Source organism: Microchirus variegatus (genome assembly GCF_963457635.1).
Source record: "Microchirus variegatus genome assembly, chromosome: 21".
In the NCBI taxonomy this organism is placed as follows: domain Eukaryota; kingdom Metazoa; phylum Chordata; class Actinopteri; order Pleuronectiformes; family Soleidae; genus Microchirus; species Microchirus variegatus.
Window position 1 is genome coordinate 7,682,456 of NC_139822.1, and position 6,244 is coordinate 7,688,699.

The following is a 6,244-nucleotide window of genomic DNA, read 5'->3' on the forward strand; positions in this document are numbered from 1 at the left end:
AGTGTTGAAATGTTCACACAGAAACTTGATCAACACTCATTTTGGACAAATAATAGTGTTGATCAAGTTTCTGTGTTAACATCCCAACAATGAAGAGCTCTTAAGCTGCAGTTGACTTGGACTGGCTTCAGCCTGAAAAAGCAGCAAACAGGTGAATGTGGTTTTCACTAAAGTCACATGTTAACAATGGAAATCAATGCAGACACATTAAACAGAGGCTCTGTTGACAAGTGCTGTTAACGTCCGTCTGAGGTGATGAAATCACAGGTGAATCCTAATTTACTGCTCCATAAACAAATACTGGATTCATGGTTTGGTCCATAAAATGTCAGAAAATGTTGATCTGAAAATTATGATGTTCTAAAATGTCTTGTTTTGTCCACAAACCAAGAAACCAGATTGCTAACCGATTTGCCAAACCACGACAGGAGGTGGTCGGAGACACAGTGTGACAATATTGAACAGAAGTGTAAATGCAACTCTGAATTAATAGTTCTGTCCACTAGATGGTGCCAAGTGCTCACTTTCACTAGCACTGTCAGTATAACGCAATATATGATTTTTCAAATATCGTGATAAATCGTATCATGTTGTCTCTGATGATTTCAACATCATTTGTATGTGAAGACAAATGAAATGAAAGGTGTTTGTTTACTGTGGAGCAGTGACTTCACATTAGCATTAGCATTAGCATTAGCATTAGCAATAGCAATAGCAATAGCAATAGCAATAGCATTAGCATTAGCAGCAGCATGTGGTGGCATGTGAACACCTGTGATCAGATCACTCAGGTCGGATGTTAACAACAGTTGTAAACAGAGTGTCAACAGAACATCAGAGAAATGTGTGGATCATTTTTAAGCAGCAGTTACCACATGTTTGTCCCCGCTGCTCCTCGTCCTCCATGTGTTTCCTCCTGCTCCTGCTGGCTCCAAATGGCAAACAGGAAGTGGAAGATTCCAAATGGATTTATCTAAACTGCCCTCCGGTGGACAAATGTGATATTACATCATTCATGGCTGCTCAACTGTTGAAACTGCCCTCCAGTGGACACACGTGATATTACATTTAGAGGAATATTTGATTCAAAAACAACAGATGCAGCAATAACTGAAAGGGGCAGCCTTCCATCTTGGGATTTTGGACGACGTAGTACAGTATGTTGTTTTTTGTCAAATTTTGGACCAAATACTTTTTTTTTTTTTATTATGGACGACATAGTAAGTTGTTTTTGGTGAAATTTTGGAACAATTTTCTTTTCCAGAAAATTGTCAATTTTGGACGACATAGTATAGTATATCGTCTAGCTAGGTCCAAAATTGGCCAAAAACGTCATAGTATAGTATGTCATCCAGAAATGGTGCAAAATTGGTCAAAAACATAATATGTCATCCAAAATTGGTCAAAGACGTCATAGTATAGTATGTCTTCCAAAATTGGCCAAAAACGTCATAGTATAGTATGTTGTCCAAAATTGGCCAAAAACGTCATAGTATATTATGTCGTCCAAAATTGGTGAAAAACGTCATAGTATAGTACGTCATCCAGAAATGGTCAAAAACCTCATAGTATAGTATGTCGTCCAAAATTGGTCAAAAAGGTCATAGTATAGTTTGTTGTCCAAAATTGGCCAAAAAACGTCATAGTATTGTATGTCGTCTAGAAATGGTCTAAAATTGGCCAAAAACGTCATAGTATAGTATGTCATCCAGAAATGGTGCAAAATTGGTCAAAAACATCATAGTATAATATGTCATCCAAAATTGGTAAAAAACGTCATAGTATAGTATGTCATCAAAAAATGGTCAACATTGGTCAAAAACGTCATAGTAAAGTATGTCGTCCAAAAATTGTCAAAAACCTTATAGTATAGTATGTCGTCCAAAAATGGTATAAAACGTCATAGTATAGTATGTCGTCCAAAAATTGGTCAAAATTGGTCAAAAACCTTATAGTATAGTATGTCGTCCAAAAATGGTCAACATTGGTCAATAACGTCATAGTATAGTATGTCATCAAAAAATGGTCAACATTGGTCAAAAACGTCATAGTATATTATGTCGTCCAAAAATGGTCAAAAACATCATAGTATAGTATGTCATCAAAAAATGTTCAACATTGGCCAAAAACGTCATAGTAAAGTATGTCGTCCAAAAATGGTCAAAATTAGTCAAAAACCTTATAGGATAGTATGTCGTCCATAATGGTCAAAAACGTCATAGTATAGTATGTTGTCCAAAATTGGCCAAAAACGTCATAGTATAGTACGTCATCCAGAAATGGTCAAAAACGTCATAGTATAGTATGTTGTCCAGAAATGGTCAAAAAAGTCAAAGTATAGTTTGTTGTCCAAAATTGGTAAAAAACGTCATAGTATAGTATGTCGTCCAAAAATTGTCAACATTGGTCAAAAACGTCATAGTATAGTATGTCATCAAAAAATGGTCAACATTGGTCAAAAACGTCATAGTATAGTATGTCGTCCAAAAATGGTCAAAAACCTTATAGTATAGTATGTCGTCCAAAAATGGTCAAAAACGTCATAGTATAGTATGTCGTCCAAAAATTGGTCAAAATTGGTCAAAAACCTTATAGTATAGTATGTCGTCCAAAAATGGTCAACATTGGTCAAAAACATCATAGTATAGTATGTCATCAAAAAATGGTCAACATTGGTCAAAAACGTCATAGTATATTATGTCGTCCAAAAATGGTCAAAAACATCATAGTATAGTATGTCATCAAAAAATGTTCAACATTGGCCAAAAACGTCATAGTAAAGTATGTCGTCCAAAAATGGTCAAAATTGGTCAAAAACCTTATAGGATAGTATGTCGTCCAAAAATGGTCAAAAACGTCATAGTATAGTATGTCGTCCAAAAATGGTCAACATTGGTCAAAAACCTTATAGTATAGTATGTCGTCCAAAAATGGTCAACATTGGTCAAAAACGTCATAGTATAGTATGTCATCAAAAAATGGTCAACATTGGTCAAAAACATCATAGTATAGTATGTCATCAAAAATTGTCAACATTGGTCAAAAACGTCATAGTATAGCTTGTCATCCAAAAATGGTCAAAAACGTCATAGTATAGTATGTCGTCCAAAAATGGTCAAAATTGGTCAAAAACCTTATAGTAGAGTATGTCATTCAAAAATGGTCAAAAACTTCATACTATAGTATGTCTCGAAAAATTGTCAAAATTGGTCAAAAACGTCATAGTATAGTATGTCATCAAAAAATGGTCCAAATTGGTCAAATACGTCATAGTATAGTACGTCGTCCAGAAATGGTCAACATTGGTCAAAAACGTCATAGTATAGTATGTCATCAAAAAATGGTCAACATTTGTCAAAAACGTCATAGTATAGTATGTCATCAAAAAATGGTCAACATTGATCAAAAACGTCATAGTATAGTATGTCATCAAAAAATGGTCAACATTGGTCAAAAACATCATAGTATAGTATGTGGTTCAAAAATGGTCAAAAACTTCATACTATAGTATGTCGCGAAAAATTGTCAAAATTGGTCAAAAATGTCATAGTATAGTATGTCATCAAAAAATGGTCAACATTGGTCAAAAACGTCATAGAATAGTATCTCGTCCAAAAATGGTCAACATTGGTCAAAAACCTTATAGTATAGTATGTCGTCCAAAAATGGTCAACATTGGTCAAAAACGTCATAGTATAGTATGTCATCAAAAAATGGTCAACATTGGTCAAAAACATCATAGTATAGTATGTCATCAAATAATGGTCAACATTGGTCAAAAACGTCATAGTATAGTATGTCATCAAATAATGGTCAACATTGGTCAAAAACGTCATAGTATAGTATGTCATCAAATAATGGTCAACATTGGTCAAAAAACGTCATAGTATAGTATGTCATCAAATAATGGTCAACATTGGTCAAAAACGTCATAGTATAGTATGTCATCAAAAAATGGTCAACATTGATCAAAAACGTCATAGTATAGTATGTCGTCCAAAAATTGTCAAAAACATCATAGTATAGTATGTCGTCTAAAAATGGTCAAAAACGTCATAGTAAAGTATGTTGTCCAAAAATGGTCAAAAACATCATAGTATAGTATGTCCTCCAAAAATGGTTAACATTGGTCAAAAACGTCATAGTATAGTATGTAATCAAAAAATGGTCAACATTGGTCAAAAACGTCATAGTATAGTATGTCATCAAAAAATGGTCAACATTGGTCAAAACGTCATCGTATAGTATGTCATCAAATAATGGTCAACATTGATCAAAAACGTCATAGTATAGTATGTCATCAAAAAATGGTCAACATTGATCAAAAACGTCATAGTATAGTGTCGTCAAAAAATGGTCAAAAACATCATAGTATAGTATGTTGTCCAAAAATGGTCAAAAACATCATAGTATAGTATGTCCTCCAAAAATGGTTAACATTGGTCAAAAACGTCATAGTATAGTATGTCATCAAAAAATGGTCAACATTGGTCAAAAACGTCATAGTATAGTATGTCATCAAAAAATGGTCAACATTGGTCAAAACGTCATCGTATAGTATGTCATCAAATAATGGTCAACATTGATCAAAAACGTCATAGTATAGTATAGTATGTCATCAAAAAATGGTCAACATTGATCAAAAACGTCATAGTATAGTGTCGTCAAAAAATGGTCAAAAACATCATAGTATAGTATGTTGTCCAAAAATGGTCAAAAACATCATAGTATAGTATGTCCTCCAAAAATGGTTAACATTGGTCAAAAACGTCATAGTATAGTATGTCATCAAATAATGGTCAACATTGGTCAAAAACGTCATAGTATAGTATGTCATCAAAAAATGGTCAACATTGGTCAAAACGTCATAGTATAGTATGTCATCAAATAATGGTCAACATTGATCAAAAATGTCATAGTATAGTATGTCATCAAAAAATGGTCAACATTGATCAAAAACGTCATAGTATAGTATGTCGTCCAAAAATGGTCAAAAACATCATAGTATAGTTAGTATGTCGTCCAAAAATGGTTAACATTGGTCAAAAACGTCATAGTATAGTATGTCGTCCAAAAATTGTCAAAAACCTTATAGTATAGTATGTCATCAAAAAATGGTCAACATTGGTCAAAAATGTCATAGCATAGTATGTCGTCATCATTAAAAATACATATTTGTCCCTCCAAGTAGCATATTCGGCCATATTTGAGCTACTGTAAAATTATTTTGCTCAATAATTAATGCCTATGGATGGTTTCTCTGTCTTCTACACATCTAAGACTACACACGCTAAATATCAAGCATTTTTCTAGTTCCTATGTGGAGAGGAACTTGTGGACTTACCTCTGCCTAAGGTTGGTCTAGTTGTTGGGCCAAAAGGTCTAGATTCATAATGTGTAGTATTTGCATTACATTCAAAAACTGAAGCATGTTTGCCCTAAAATTCACCCAATTTTTTGGGTAATCAAAATATTTTTTCAATATATATACATATATATATATATGTATATATAACACTTCACTGTGAACTTGTCTTTATTATCTAGTTATTAGTATTAGTTATTATATTGATGGTCTATCATGGAATCATATTTATTAATTATTATTTTGCAAAATAATTTTTCTCCAAATATATTATAATCAAAAACGTTTTTTTGCACATTTACAATTTGTATTTTGGAGTTTTGAATACATAAACCATGCTAATAATTGGTCTCATCAATATTCTGACATATGGCTGGTTAAATGAACTATTCTTGACAAATAAATACATCTTTACCAGCAGATGAAATAGATGTATCCAAAATAACAGCATGGCAGTATTTAATGACAAAATAATGACAGAAAACGCTTTCATATGTACAGAAGTTCCCTTTTACTGTAAACAGTGACTCACAGGCAGATACTGTTTCTTCTGAGACAAGGAGCTTAGGACCGCGTACCTGGTCATGTTTTTTTTTCTTTCGCTGTAATAAACTAAAAAGAGAAGACTTGATAATTGTAAGTAAATACATGGTATAAGACTCTCAGGTCTTTGACATAGACATCTTTGTATATTTGTGGAAACAGAGACAGGTCGGTCTCTGGTTCCTCGGTAAAGTGCAGTTTCTGTGGCGCAGCAGTCTTACTGTAGGTCGCTGGGGAGAGTTCAGACCATCAGAGGCACCAGGTTTCATCCTCATTCTCATAAAAGAGGGAATGTTTATACAGACTGCCGTTGTAATCCACACTCATTGTCACAGC